Genomic DNA, 17,143 nt, shown 5'->3' on the forward strand with positions numbered 1-17,143 from the left:
CGATTTTGACGAACTTTTGCATCAACTGTCTGAACGAGTTCGTCAGTCACCAATGATGGTCTACCACTCCTCTCTTCATCATGAACGTTTTCTCGTCCACTTTTAAATAAACGTACCCATTCACGGACAACTCCTTCACTCATAACTCTTGGTCCGTACACGGCACAAAGCTCACGATGAATAGCTGCTGCAGAATATCCTTTGGCTGTAAAAAAACCTTATGACAGCACGCACTTCACATTTGGCGGGGTTTTCTATTGCAGCACACATTTCAAACTGCCACAAAAACTAAACTAGCGCAGGTACGACGTTCACTCGACCACGGCTTGATGCCGACTGACCTGTTGAGTGCGTGAACGCACAGATGGCGTCGCTACTCCCCCCACAACCCGCACTGTGACCAATCGGAGGTTACTTTCTGAACCGCCCTCGTATAATGAGGGGAAAATGTCTTTATGCCTCGGCGCGTGCCCTAATCTCTCTTATCTCATGTCCATCATACCTATACGTGATATACGATGATGGCAGCATGAAGGACGTACAGTATTTTTAGAACACAGGTTCTCTAAAACTACCCAACAACTTCTCACGAGAACTGCGCCGTCCTTCTTCCAGCGACTACCACTGCTATTTCCCGAACATTACTGGCTCGCTTTATAGTGGACAGCGATCTGCCACGACCTTAGCAGTGCCTATTTGAAACAGTTAGATGTCTGTTGTCACGCTTTCTTCACTTCTTGACCCTATCTCCCTAACAATGAAACAGTAAATACTCTAGAACAGGTTGCGCTAGCGTCTTGAAAGCGACTCGCTTGATAGCTGCACTGCATTTACCCAAGATCCTTTCAACAGAATAGGTCCATACGATGTGACGTGCGCAAGATTTTCACCACTAACGTTGTATCAGACATTGTCCGGTTCTTTCCCTTTGTTCGAGCCACACATTCCTCGAGCCAGTCACATATTTGGGAAAACGCTCCGTATGCTGGTACCATGGGTAGAAGTCAACGATTTGATACGATGTCGAAACCCTTTCGGAAATCTGGGAAGACGGAATCTACCTATCCTACTCGCCTGCATCTGTTATTTGCATGAGGTCGACTACATCGAGTGCCGGAGGTGCCCTGATATGGCAAGATCCCTAATGCACCCAGCAACATTGTCGAACGTGATCGTTCGGTGGCCCAGGTGTTATGCTGTAGGGAGGCATAATGTTGTATCGGCGTACTGACCTCAATCTGAACACGGCACTCTCTCCGATCAACGTTTTTATGACTCTCCAAGTCTTTCCCCAGTCTGTCTTGTCAGAGGTGCGTTCGGCCCTGACTTCATTTTTATCGACGACAGGGCGCGACCGCATCCAAGACCGCAAGAGAAGGAGCTCTTGAACGAGAGGACAGTCGGCGAACGAGTTGGCCTTCCCGTTCCCCCTACTTAAATCCCATCGCGCTCGTGCGGGATACGTTGGGAGGAAGTACTACAGCACGTCCAAATGCAATAACGGCCATCCAGGTGTTGTCAGCCGCACTGGCGGAGGAAAGGAACGCCCTGTCACAAGAACTCGTTCTCAACCATGTGGCCAGCATGGAAGCGCGATGCAGAGCATGCGCTGCTGTCCATGGTGATGACACACCCCATTAAGAACCACGTCGCGCCCTTTGTAATGTCCAGGGGCCATCCTAAATCACATTGACACCAGTGAAATATTATTGTCTTTGTATAAAAATTTCATTTCTGTTCATCTCATTGCGTACTTCTTTCAGTTACCTTCTTAACTAGACTCCATCAATTCATTCCATGTACAGTCCAAATTTCAACGAGCTATGTACTTGGCAGTAACAGTTCAAGTGCATCTTACGTTTTGCATACTAGCGTATGAGCTAGGAAAGAAGTTAATTCACAGGGTATTCGATTTAAAATATAATTGGAATTCGTCAGAGCCTTATACAGGGTGTTACAAAAAGGTACTGCCAAACTTTCAGGAAACATTCCTCACACACAAAGAAAGAAAAGATGTTATGTGGACATGTGTCCGGAAACGCTTAATTTCCATGTTAGAGCTCATTTTAGTTTCGTCCACCTACGTTCAATGGAGCACGTTATCATGATTTCATACGGGATACTCTACCTGTGCTGCTAGAACATGTGACTTTACAAGTACGACACAACATGTAGTTCATCCACGATGGAGCTCCTGTACGTTTCAGTCGAAGTGTTCGTACGCTTCTCAACAACAGATTCGGTGACCGATGGATTGGTAGAGGCGGACCAATTCCATGGCCTCCACGCTCTCCTGACCTCAACCCTCTTGACTTTCATTTATGGGGGCATTTGAAAGCTCTTGTCTACGCAACCCCGCTACCAAATGTAGAGACTCTTCGTGCTCGCATTGTGGACGGCTGTGATACAATGCGCCATTCACCAGTGCTGCATCAGCGCATCAGGGATTCCATGGGACGCAGGGTGGATGCATGTATCCTCGCTGATGGAGGACATTTTGAACATTTCCTGTAACAAAGTGTTTGATGTCACGCTGGTACGTTCTGTTGCTGTGTGTTTCCATTGCATGATTAATGTGATTTGAAGAGAAGTAATAAAATGAGCTCTAACATGGAAAGTAAGCGTTTCCGGACACATATCCTCATAACATATTTTCTTTCTTTGTGTGTGAGGAATGTCTCCTGAAAGTTTGGCCGTACCTTTTTGTAACACCCTGTAGATACCGGTATTGCTAATACTGGTACTCTCCTTTGTGGGTCTGTGTGGCAGTCAAAAATTGGTACCGTAGTATCCTCTGGAGAAGATACGTTTTTAAATGCAGAATTTAAAATTTCCGCTTTCTGTCTGCTGTTGTCTTCATTTTCAACACCAAATGTATCCACTAGAGATTGAAAGTAAGGTTTGGACCCATTCGTTGTCTTTGGCACGAAGCAAACTCTCTCTTCCAAAGAGATATGTACCACCAAACGACTAACCCGGTGCGTGGTCCATACACTGAAGAGCCAAAGCCGGCCGCGGTGGTCTAGCGGTTCCGGCGCTGCAGTCCGGAACCGCGGGACTGCTACGGTCGCAGGTTCGAATCCTGCCTCGGGCATGGGTGTGTGTGATGTCCTTAGGTTAGTTAGGTTTAAGTAGTTCTAAGTTCTAGGGGACTTATGACCTAAGATGTTGAGTCCCATAGTGCTCAGAGCCATTTGAACCATTTTTGAAGAGCCAAAGAGACTGATACACTTGCCTAATATCGTATAGGGCCCCCGCGAGCACGCGGAAGTGCGCAACACGACATCGCTTGGACTCGACTACTGTCTGAAGTAGTGCTGGAGGGAATTGACACCATGAATCCTGCAGGGCTGTCCATAAATCCGTAACAGCACGAGGGGGTGATCTCTTCTGAACAGCACGTTGCAAGGCATCCCTGATATGCTCAATAATGTTCGTGTCTGGGGAGTTTGGTGACCAGCGGAAGCGTTCAAACTCAGAAGAGTGTTCCTGGTGCCACTCTGCAGCAATTCTGGACGTGTGGGATGTCGCAATGTCCTGCCGGAATTGCCCAAGTCCGTCGGAATGCACAATAGACATGAATGGATGCAAGTGATCAGACAGGACGCTTATGTACGTGTCAGGTGTCACTATCGTATCTGGACGTGTCAGGTGTCCCATATCACTCCAACTCCACACGCCCCACACCACTACAGAACCTCTACCAGCTTGAACAGTCCCCTACTGACATGCAGGGTCCATGGATTCATGAGGTTGTCTCCATACCCGTACACGTCCATCCGCTCGATACAATCTGAAACGAGACTCGTCCGACCAGGCAACATGACTTCAGTCATCAATAGTCCAATGTCGGTGTTGACGGGCCGAGACGAGGCGTAAAGCTTCGTGTCGTACAGACATCAAAAGTACACAAATAGGCCTTCGGCTCCGAAGGCTCACATCGATGATGTTTTGTTGAATGACTCGCACGCTGACATTTGTCGATGGCCCAGCACTGACATCTGCAGCAACATGAGGAAGGTTTGCACTTCTGTCACGTTGAACGATTCTCATGAGTTGTCGTTGGTCCCGTTCTTGCAGGATCTTTTTCCGGCAGCAGCGATATCAGAGATATGATGTTTTACCGGACTGCTGGTATTCACGGTACACTCGTGAAATGGTCGTACGTGAAACTCCCCATTTAATCGCTACCTCGGAGTCTCCGTGGCCCATCGCTCTTTTGCCGACTATAACACCACGTAGCGGCGGTAACCTCTAACAACTGCACCAGACACTTTTTGTCTTATATAGATGTTGCTGACCGCAGCGCCGTATTCTGCCATATTACATATCTCTGTATTTGAATACTCATGCCTATACCAGTTTCTTTGGCTCCTCAGTGTAGTACACGTCCCAATTGCAGGCTGACTATCTAGCGGCTTCCTAGGCAACAAAATTTGATTTTCAATTCTCCATGTAGTTAGCGACCTAATTTAAAAATTTAAAATGTTGTCATAACCTACTAATTAAGAGGTATAATCTTATGTAGTAGGTTTAACTCAGTAAGACAAATATTACTGTTGGAATCTGTCTATATAATGTGTCTTGCGGCAGAGTCACACACGACGAGCGAATTACCCTGCTGTTATTATCCAGTATTTGAGAATGAGAACACTTAATGACTTACAGTAAACTTTATACGTAATTTCAAACCTTTACGACACTTTTTCTCGTTGATTCTCACCACAAAACGATGAAAGGCAAAACATTTATCGCTTACATTTTCTCTGCTCACGCAGTAAAACTTCAGTATCCGGCATGACGATTTAATTTACATTTTCTATGCTGCTAACTTTATTTGCAAGATATTTTACAGACTATATCCATATCATATCCCCCCCCCCCCCATGAACCATGGACCTTGGCGTTGGTGGGGAGGCTTGCGTGCCTCAGCGATACCGATGGCCGTACCGTAGGTGCAACCACAACGGAGGGGTATCTGTTAAGAGGCCAGACAAACGTGTGGTTCCTGAAGAGGGGCAACAGCCTTTTCAGTAGTTGCACGGGCAACAGTCTGGATGATTGACTCATCTGGCCTTGTAACATTAACCAAAACGGCCTCGCTGTGCTGGTACTGCGAACGGCTGAAAGCAAGGGGAAACTACAGCCGTAATTTTTCCCGAGGGCATGCAGCTTTACTGTATGATTAAATGATGATGACGTCCTCTTGGGTAAAATATTCCGGAGGTAAAATAGTCCCCCATTCGGATCTCCGGGTGGGGACTACTCAAGAGGACGTCGTTATCAGTAGAAAGAAAACTGGCATTCTACGGATCGGAGCGTGGAATGTCAGATCCCTTAATCGGGCAGGTAGGTTAGAAAATTTAAAAAGGGAAATGGATAGGTTAAAGCTAGATATAGTGGGAATTAGTGAAGTTCGGTGGCAGGAGGAACAAGACTTTTGGTCAGGTGAATACAGGGTTATAAATGTTGTTGTTGTTGTTGTTGGTGTTGTGGTCTTCAGTCCTGAGACTGGTTTGATGCAGCTCTCCATGCTCTTTCTCCTGATAACGACATCCTCTGGAGTAGTCCCCGCCAGGAGATCCGAATGGGGGACTATTTTACCTCCGGAATATTTTACCCAAGAGGACGCCATCATCATTTAATCATACAGTAAAGCTGCATGCCCTCGGGAAAAATTACGGCCGTAGTTTCCCCTTGCTTTCAGCCGTTCGCAGTACCAGCACAGCAAGGCCATTTTGGTTATTGTTACAAGGCCAGATCAGTCAATCATCCAGACTGTTGCCTTTGCAACTACTGAAAAGGCTGCTGCCCCTCTTCAGGAACCACACGTTTATCTGGCCTCTCAACAGATAACCCTCCGTTGTGGTTGTACCTACGGTACGGCTATCTGTATCGCTGAGGCTCGCAAGCCTCCCCACCAACGGCAAGGTCCATGGGGTTATAAATACAAAATCAAATAGGGGTAATGCAGGATTAGGTTTCATAATGAATAAAAAAATAGGAGTGCGGGTAAGCTACTACAAACAGCATAGTGAACGCATAATTGTGGCCAAGATAGACACAAAGCCCACGCCTACTACAGTAGTACAAGTTTATATGCCAACTAGCTCTCCAGATGATGAAGAAATAGATCAAATGTATGATGAGATAAAAGAAATTATTCAGGTAGTGAAGGGAGACGAAAATTTAATAGTCATGGGTGACTGGAATTCGTCAGTAGGAAAAGGGAGAGAAGGAAACATAGTAGGTGAATATGGATTGGGGGGAAGAAATGAAAGAGGAAGCCTTCTTGTAGAATTTTGCACAGAGCATAACTTAATCATAGCTAACACTTGGTTCAAGAATCATAAAAGAAGGTTGTATACATGGAAGAATCCTGGAGGTACTAAAAGGTATCAGATAGATTATATAATGGTAAGACAGAGATTTAGGAACCAGGTCTTAAATTGTAAACATTTCCAGGGGCAGATGTGGACTCTGAACACAATCTATTGGTTATGAACTGTAGATTAAAACTGAAGAAACTACAAAAAGGTGCTAATTTAAGGAGATGGAACCTGGATAAACTGACTAAACCAGAGGTTGTAGAGAGTTTCAGGGAAAGCATAAGGGAACAATTGACAGGAATGGGGGAAAAAATACAGTAGAAGAAGAATGGGTAGCTCTGAGGGATGAAGTAGTGAAGGCAGCAGACGATCAAGTAGGTAAAAAGACGAGGGCTAATAGAAATGCTTGGGTAACAGAAGAAATATTGAATTTAATTGATGAAAGGAGAAAATATAAAAATGCAGTAAATGAAGCAGGCAAAAAGGAATACAAACGTCTCAAAAATGAGATCGACAGGAAGTGCAAAATGGCTAAGCAGGGATGGCTAGAAGACAAATGTAAGGATGTAGAGGCTTATCTCACGAGGGGTAAGATAGATACTGCCTACAGGAAAATTAAAGAGACCTTTGGAGAGAAGAGAATCACTTGTATGAATATCAAGAGCTCAGATGGAAACCCAGTTCTAAGCAAAGAAAGGAAGGCAGAAAGGTGGAAGGAGTATATAGAGGGTCTATACAAGGGCGATGTACTTGAGGACAATATTATGGAAATGGAAGAGGATGTAGATGAAGACGAAATGGGAGATAAGATACTGCGTGAAGAGTTTGACAGAGCACTGAAAGACCTGAGTCGAAACAAGGCCCCGGGAGTAGACAACATTCCATTAGAACTACTGATGGCCTTGGGAGAGCCAGTCATGACAAAACTTTACCATCTGGTGAGCAAGATGTATGAGACAGGCGAAATACCCACAGACTTCAAGAAGAATATAATAATTCCAATCCCAAAGAAAGCAGGTGTTGACAGATGTGAAAATTACCGAACTATCAGTTTAATAAGTCACAGCTGCAAAATACTAACGCGAATTCTTTACAGACGAATGGAAAAACTGGTAGAAGCGGACCTCGGGGAAGATCAGTTTGGATTCCGTAGAAATGTTGGAACACGTGAGGCAATACTGACCTTACGACTTATCTTAGAAGAAAGATTAAGAAAAGGCAAACCTACGTTTCTAGCATTTGTAGACTTAGAGAAAGCTTTTGACAATGTTAACTGGAATACTCTCTTTCAAATTCTGAAGGTGGCAGGGGTAAAATACAGGGAACGAAAGGCTATTTACAATTTGTACAGAAACCAGATGGCAGTTATAAGAGTCGAGGGGCATGAAAGGGAAGCAGTGGTTGGGAAGGGAGTGAGACAGGGTTGTAGCCTCTCCCCGATGTTATTCAATCTGTATATTGAGCAGCCCGCATCTCGTGGTCGTGCGGTAGCGTTCTCGCTTCCCACGCCCGGGTTCCCGGGTTCGATTCCCGGCGGGGTCAGGGATTTTCTCTGCCTCGTGATGGCTGGGTGTTGTGTGCTGTCCTTAGGTTGGTTAGGTTTAAGTAGTTCTAAGTTCTAGGGGACTTATGACCACAGCAGTTGAGTCCCATAGCGCTCAGAGCCATTTTTTTGTATATTGAGCAAGCAGTAAAGGAAACAAAAGAAAAATTCGGAGTAGGTATTAAAATTAATGGAGAAGAAATAAAAACTTTAAGGTTCGCCGATGACATTGTAATTCTGTCAGAGACAGCAAAGGACTTGGAAGAGCAGTTGAACGGAATGGACAATGTCTTGAAAGGAGGATATAAGATGAACATCAACAAAAGCAAAACGAGTATAATGGAATGTAGTCAAATTAAATCGGTTGATGCTGAGGGAATTAGATTAGGAAATGAGACACTTAAAGTAGTAAAGGAGTTTTGCTATTTAGGAAGTAAAATAACTGATGATGGTCGAAGTAGAGAGGATACAAAATGTAGACTGGCAATGGGAAGGAAAGCGTTTCTGAAGAAGAGAAATTTGTTAACATCGAGTATAGATTTAAGTGTCAGGAAGTCGTTTCTTAAAGTATTTGGATGGAGTGTAGCCATGTATGGAAGTGAAACATGGACGATAAATAGTTTGGACAAGAAGAGAATAGCAGCTTTCGAAATGTGGTGCTACAGAAGAATACTGAAGATTAGATGGATAGATCACATAACTAATGAGGAGGTGTTGAATAGAATTGGGGAGAAGAGGAGTTTGTGGCACAACTTGACAAAAAGAAGGGACCGGTTGGTAGGACATGTTTTGAGGCATCAAGGGATCACAATTTTAGCATTGGAGGGCAGCGTGGAGGGTAAAAATCGTAGAGGGAGACCAAGAGATGAATACACTAAGCAGATTCAGAAGGATGTAGGTTGCAGTAAGTACTTTGAGATGAAGAAGCTTGCACAGGATAGAGTAGCATGGAGAGCTGCATCAAACCAGTCTCAGGACTGAAGACCACAACAACAACACATCCATATATACCACTGAATGTACCCGCAAAATTAATCATTGTATGACACGTAGGATATGAGATGCTGCGTTATATACATTTAAGTGCGTGAAAAACTAGGTTTTGCTTAAAATGAAGCGCAAATTGCTGAGAAAGTCGTCTGGTGTTTGGTAATGAGAACACTAGCGACTTCCAACAAATTTTATGTATAATTTCAAATCTTCTCTAAAGTTGTTCTAGCTAGCATTCTCAATATCAAATATTTGACAGATTAACTAATTGGTAAAGCAATCAGACGTTTGAAGATCTTTTACACACAGGATTTCGACCCTTTAACGAATCGGGTGTTTACTGGTTATTACTAAAGACTGAGGGATGCTAGTGAAGGATAATGGACCCTTTCTCGTTTTTGCCGATAAAGACTACAGTAGCTACACGATATGCGCTTGCGGCATAAATGGAAGTTTGATTTTATGTTCGTCCACATCAAATAAATCTAAAATATTTTCAGCCGACTGAGTGAGGAGTATAGTATTCCTAGAAGAGATTCGTTTTGGAAACAACGCATCATTGAATGATGATGATAAACCAAAGTGGTTTCATAGAACTCACTTCTCATCTTTCCTTTCTGTGTGAACTCATCACCTACAGAAAAACACGGCATGACAGCCAAATAAATTACAGAACATCCACCATGCTTGACATATGGAAGGAGACTGGCTGTCGCACACTTCTCCTGCTCTTCTCCAAACATAAACACTTCTCTGATAGTGAACGATATTAATTAGACTCGTCGGGCCATATCCCAGATACTTCACTGTCGGTAGTTCAAGTTACGTGCTTGCTGAAGTATCTTTTGACATTCTCGATGTTCACAGTGGTTTTGACGATATTAACTCTATCATGACTATTTTGATTACGTATTTTCCCTCACAATGTTATGGTGGACAATGTTTATACACGTATAATCTGCAACAGTCATCTTTGTGGTTATTAGGATGAACAATACTCGAAAAAAAAATAAATAAAGTTATGCTACCACTTTTTGTTTGTTTGCCAGTACAGGCCTATAGTCCCAGTAAACATTTAAATCTTCGCGCCACAGTATCGTAGCACGCCGCCAGAGATCCAAAACAAAATGACACGATCCACAGACAAAGGGGAGACAGACTGCGTAGGCTATTTCTAGAGGGTGTCCGGGAAGTGGGGACGAATATTAAAGTGCTATGGAACATACAAAATTTAATGAAAGTGTAATGTTTGTTTTACAAATACATTAAGTAACTTCTTCCATTTATATATGAAAAATTATATCCTCCTTATTACCACTCAAGACCGCGCGTCAGCGATCAATGCGTCCATTGAAGTTCTAGATGACGCTTTCACAAACATTTGGTGGGATGCCGTTAATAACCTTTTTTATTTATTGCATCCTTCACAAATCTCCACAAAAAAAGTCACAAGGCCATTCCTGGTTGCCACGCAAAACTTTTTGGGGAAACTTTTTGTTCAGCATAGCAATCGTTTTACCGGATGTATGACATGTCGCGTCAACTTATTAAAACTCGTCATTTTCGATCATTTCTTCCACCCAGAAGCCATACCACACAGTCGTGCGTTGTGGATGCATTTCCTCTTCCACAGTCAATGCGGATTTTTCTTAACCAAAATTCTGCAGTTCTGCTTATTCATGTGTGCACTAAGGTGGAAGTGTGCCTCATCTGAGAAAATTATTCTTTTTGTGAAGTTCTCGTTCTCCGCTTGTCGAGCCAAGATCCACTGAGCAAATCGATATCTCTTTCCACGATCTGTAGGCTTCACCTCTTGTGTAAGCTGAACCTTGTACGCATGCATTTTCAGATCTTTTGAAAGAACTTCATGCAGTGAACTTGGTGACAAATTCAATTGTTGAGCTCGTCGGCCATCCGATTTTCTGAGGCTTACGGTCACGTTGTCACGCACGACAGCAATGTTTTCTTGTGTTCGAATAGAACGCGGTCGTCCTGTTTTCTTAACGTTTGAAACAGAATCCGTGGTCTCAAACTTCCGGATCAACTTCCAAGCTGATGATTCGGTTTGGGCAGCATTACGTCCGAGTATCAAAGAGTGGAATAAAGAACATAAGAAATCATTTACCTATCTTTACTTTTTCGAGGCGTTCATTAAAACTTTATGACTATCTCTCTTAGCCCCCCCCCCCCCCCCCCATGTCCGTCAGCAAAATTTTCATTTTTGCCGTTTAGATATGAACTTTGTACGCAGTGATGGCAGAGGGAACAACGGCTCTCGTTGACCAAAGTACTTTTGCTACAATGTTCACAATTACACCAATAAAGCGGGCAGCGTTAGTTTGCCTTGTTTCAAGTGCCTCTTTTTGCGAAAATATTGCTTACCGTGCTGTTAGTGTGAGAGTTTTAGCTTCAAGACTTTCGTGGGAATCTATAAATGAACTTTCAGGGTTACATGCAGCAGAAAGCATATGTTTTCCAGAGGCGAGATGCCGAACGAATTATTCTAAAGAATATAACAGAACCACGTTCTGTCCGTAGCTGCCTACATTGCTACGTATATAAAGTCTGCGATAGTTACGACATTATACTTGTTTCACTTAGATAAGAATTGTTTGGTTACTGCTGTTTGTGACAAAGTCTGATTAAATTAGCTTGAAGAATGTGTCGTGTAAAATGTACTGATTCAGTATCCTGACACTCACCAAACCACTGTACTACGATTTGTTCTTTCTTTCATAGCAAAACCGTTGCGAAGTTCTGTAATTACCAGTTAACAACAGTAAGTATGGAACCGACATATATTTACGAAATGAGGGTCACTGGGAAGGTAAAGAACGTTTGCAAATTGACCCTTGTGTAGTTGCTTCACGGTGTTCGGACATGTTTCTTTGTGACTCGTAAAATGTAGAGGCCTGTCAAGAGCTAATCAATCGTAAACTTATCCTCACTGGGAGTATAATGACATACGACAAAGGGACGATTGCAGATCCCATGGATTTCTAAGTACAAGACATCTTTGATCCATGTGGCATTCATCACCGATTTGATGCTGTCTATGGTTGAGATACTGTGGACACAGAGCAGTGCAGAAGCGATGTTTAAGTACTTAGAAGACATTTCCAAAACATGTATAGACTGAAATGAGGGGATCCGTGTCGCTAAACAGAATCACCCCTTGACAATTAGTGAACGAAAGGAAAACGAAGGAAGCGAAGAATACGAGGGTTCAACCAATCGTCGCTTATGAGGATATAAGAGATAGAGAACTGGACAAAAGAAATTGTCAGGCATTTGCGGTTATGTTAATGAAGGAGATAATGGGAAATCTAAAAAAGGATGACCTGATGACAATTTTAACCCTAATTTTCCCCCTCGCTCGGTAACTGGCGAAGAGATCAATTTGCATGTCACGAACAGCTGTTTGTGAAAGTGTCCTGCAATGTCAGGACTGCATCAATATCTGTGCACAGTGGGCACAGCAAATGTTCGTAACGGATCTGCAGAAATGGCAGCTTCCTTGAAATTTACGAACGTGAGTGCGACTTCTTAACTGCCAGTAGCTATAAGACGTGTATTTCACACTTCCTCATAACGGAAATGATCATCACTGGAGTGAAATGTTTCTTCGCCAGATAAAAGACCAAACAGTACAACTACAGCATCACAAATACTGATGATCTTATCACGTGGCGCAAGTCGGTGCTAAATGTCGCTGGCTATGACATTACTTGCCTATGCAATCCGTAATGTTGTTATGTTAGTTTACACTGAACATAATTAAAAGTGTTACAGTATGAAGTATGAGTCCGAAATTTATCTTAGTTTGTGGAAATGTTCATAATAGGTATTGATTGATTTAACTTCCAATCCAGTTGTAACTGACGTCTATGTGCATCATCAATACACGATGTCACTCCCACGGGCACGAATATTGCGTTCATTGCGGCATATAAGAGAACAGTCTCGAATGTCATCTTGTCATGCCTGAAACACTTGCTGTGTCATTTCATGAGGATTCTTGCCTGAAGGCTACTATGAATGCATACGTCTTCCCATCGCACTCCAGACATGCTACTTCTACAATCTGCAGTCAATCCTCTTGCCCCAAACGTTGATTTCAGGAATTGGAGAAGTATTACACTCCTGGAAATTGAAATAAGAACACCGTGAATTCATTGTCCCAGGAGGGGGAAACTTTATTGACACATTCCTGGGGTCAGATACATCACATGATCACACTGACAGAACCACAGGCACATAGACACAGGCAACAGAGCATGCACAATGTCGGCACTAGTACAGTGTATATCCACCTTTCGCAGCAATGCAGGCTGCTATTCTCCCATGGAGACGATCGTAGAGATGCTGGATGTAGTCCTGTGGAACGGCTTGCCATGCCATTTCCACCTGGCGCCTCAGTTGGACCAGCGTTCGTGCCGGACGTGCAGACCGCGTGAGACGACGCTTCATCCAGTCCCAAACATGTTCAATGGGGGACAGATCCGGAGATCTTGCTGGCCAGGGTAGTTGACTTACACCTTCTAGAGCACGTTGGGTGGCACGGGATACATGCGGACGTGCATTGTCCTGTTGGAACAGCAAGTTCCCTTGCCGGTCTAGGAATGGTAGAACGATGGGTTCGATGACGGTTTGGATGTACCGTGCACTATTCAGTGTCCCCTAGATGATCACCAGTGGTGTACGGCCAGTGTAGGAGATCGCTCCCCACACCATGATGCCGGGTGTTGGCCCTGTGTGCCTCGGTCGTATGCAGTCCTGATTGTGGCTCTCACCTGCACGGCGCCAAACACGCATACGACCATCATTGGCACCAAGGCAGAAGCGGCTCTCATCGCTGAAGACGACACGTCTCCATTCGTCCCTCCATTCACGCCTGTCGCGACACCACTGGAGGCGGGCTGCACGATGTTGGGGCGTGAGCGGAAGACGGCCTAACGGTGTGCGGGACCGTAGCCCAGCTTCATGGAGACGGTTGCGAATGGTCCTCGCCGATACCCCAGGAGCAACAGTGTCCCTAATTTGCTGGGAAGTGGCGGTGCGGTCCCCTACGGCACTGCGTAGGATCCTACGGTCTTGGCGTGCATCCGTGCGTCGCTGCGGTCCGGTCCCAGGTCGACGGGCACGTGCACCTTCCGCCGACCACTGGCGACAACATCGATGTACTGTGGAGACCTCACGCCCCACGTGTTGAGCAATTCGGCGGTACGTCCACCCGGCCTCCCGCATGCCCACTATACGCCCTCGCTCAAAGTCCGTCAACTGCACATACGGTTCACGTCCACGCTGTCGCGGCATGCTACCAGTGTTAAAGACTGCGATGGAGCTCCGTATGCCACGGCAAACTGGCTGACACTGACGGCGGCGGTGCACAAATGCTGCGCAGCTAGCGCCATTCGACGGCCAACACCGCGGTTCCTGGTGTGTCCGCTGTGCCGTGCGTGTGATCATTGCTTGTACAGCCCTCTCGCAGTGTCCGGAGCAAGTATGGTGGGTCTGACACACCGGTGTCAATGTGTTCTTTTTTCCATTTCCAGGAGTGTAGTTTCGAGAATCGCTGTTTCCTGTGATCGCTAACTAGCTCGTCTACGTACTCGACGTTGATCTGATCGACATAAATAGAAAACCATGCAAGCCTCTGCTACCTGTGGTGCGGTAAATGTCGGAGAGAAACTCTTGACCTCCATTCGACTACTAATAAGATTGGTGGTGGCACTCTGCCTTGATTACCTGCCTGGATTACTCTGCCTTTGTCATTCACTTATTCGTCAGAGCCAATCGAACAGCCCCATGACCTTCTCGTTTCGTAGTCCTTCTGGAATGACCCGTGCTGCTCTTCTTGCCACATTTTTATCTTGAACCCATATTGTCACCACATTCATTGTGCAGTCATTGCACTATAGCCAAGTGTCTCCCTCTTGCCAATTATTCTGTCTTTCTCAGTTCGATAGATCGCGATAAGTAGCAAGTGTACGTTCCTTGGGCATACGTGCTCCGTTCTCCACCTGAAAAGTTCCATTAAAGTTAGACGAACCAATAACCATTACGTATCGGGTGGCCACCATTGAAGTGAAGCTACTCACAGAGGCCCAGAGTGGGGTGTAATTATCGTATGGCAGCGAAACTTGGTCAGATACTCTAACGCGTTAATGCGAGACCATTTACCCTGGAAAAAAATTAGTTGCAATTGTTGCCACAATTGGAAATCTGTTGCTGTGAATGCAAGAAATACATATAAAAATGTTTCCATACGTAATGGATTAGGAGCGAAACATGGACAGAAAACGTCAAACAACTGAGAAAGGCATAATGTTAATTTTATTACTAACCAGAGCTTACACAGTTTGTTCAGTATGAGCACCGGAGACGTCGACGACATGTTGCACCCGTAAAACTACGTCATCGACAATTGTTCGCAAAAGTTCCTATGGAATCTGAGCAACGTGCTCTTGTATACTGGCCTCCAGATCAGGTAGGGGCCGAACGAATCCATAGCAAACGCTTTCATTCAGATATCTCCAGAACCAAAAGTCATATGGAATCTCATCAGGTGATGAAGCAAGCCATGCACCTGGAAAACCTCAGGAGACAACCTGTTGGTGGAAGACTGCAATAAGCAGATCTTTCACTGGGGAGCGACATGACGTGCTGCCCCCTATTGCATAAAACAGCTGTGCTCTTCCAAAGCAGGAATCAAACACTACACAAGGAGGTCTTGACAACGTGCAGACATCACCGTACACCTCACAGGCCCTCTGGGTGTAATCTCTGCAAAGACGAATGTACCGAGATTAAAGCAGCTTGTGAATCCACACCACGCAGTCACATATGACGAGCACAAAACGTGGTTCAACAGGACCCCAAATTCGGCAGTTCTGTGTGTTTAGTGCACCCGGTGGTGTAAAATGTGCCTCGTCGCTCCATAGAATATTGCCCAGCTACACGTCGGCAACTTCGATCTGTGCCAAAAACCTAAGAGCAAATTCAAAACGTTGCTGCGGGTCATCAGGTTTCATTCGCTATACTATGTAGAAAGCATACGAGTAGCAGTTATAAACCGCAAAACTATACGTACTGTTCACCATGGGAAGCACAATTCTCGTGGCATTGCACGAGCTTTGGGACTACACGGGGTACATGCTGCATGCTCAGTTACAGCAACAGTATCTCGTCTGGAGTAATGTTCTACAGTATTTATTATATGTTGCACGAAGTAATTCGTATAACAAATAATAAATACTGTGGAACACTACACCAGTGTTGTGTTTTTTTCATTAATAATGTTTAAAATATTCTATTAAGAACCGACGCAACAGCCAATCAACGCAAGCAGTCTCGGCAGTAACTTCCACATGAATAGGACGCCTTCCTCTACCAGGTGCCACACCAAGATCACAGGCGTTTTCGAATTTCATTATCACCTTCTTTAAACCATTTAATGATATTGGGTCTCTCCTCAGATCTTTCAGTCGGCGATACTCTCTCAATGCCGCACTGCAATTGCTGCCGTTCCCACAGTTTCACTAACAGTGCTCGGTCTCTCTTCTCGAGAGCCGTGCTGTTCAGTCACGTTGCGGCATGTCAAATGACAGTGTGGATGTCACACCGTCATACAATCAGTTTACAGCGCCAGATTAAATAGCCACAACTGAAATTAACTTTTTTCCTGGGTAAATCGGATCTGCCTTAAAATAGTAGCTTATCTACCAAGTTTCGCTGCCATACGATAATTACAGCCCACACAGGTCCTCTGTGAAAAGCTGCACTTTAATTATAACATTGCGGTACCACTCTTCATCTGCAGGAATACCTTTTTACTACAACGAAAATCAGTTCGCATAAGGATGAAATTTTAATGATCGTACTGTAAGTAGGCTGTTTAGGTTTTTTTATTAGTAACGCCACGTAGCGCTCTGTATGAAAATCACTGGCTGTGCTGTATGCAGTCTGTGGCTGGTTTGCATTGTTGTTTGCTATTGTAGTGTTGGGCAGCTGCATGTGAACAGCGCGTAGCGTTGCGCAGTTGGAGGTGAGCCGCCAGCAGTGGTGGATGTGGGGAGAGGGATGGCGGAGTTTTGAGAGCGGATGATCTTGACGTGTGTCCATCAGAGACAGTAAATTTGTAAGACTGGATGTCATGAACTGATATATATATATATAGTGTTCAAAGTCTATATATATATATATATATTATTATGACTTTGAACACTATTAAGGTAAATACATTGTTTGCTCTTTATCAAAATCTTTCATTTGCTAAATA

The sequence above is a fragment of the Schistocerca nitens genome, chromosome 2 (genome assembly GCF_023898315.1).
Source record: "Schistocerca nitens isolate TAMUIC-IGC-003100 chromosome 2, iqSchNite1.1, whole genome shotgun sequence".
Lineage (NCBI taxonomy): Eukaryota > Metazoa > Arthropoda > Insecta > Orthoptera > Acrididae > Schistocerca > Schistocerca nitens.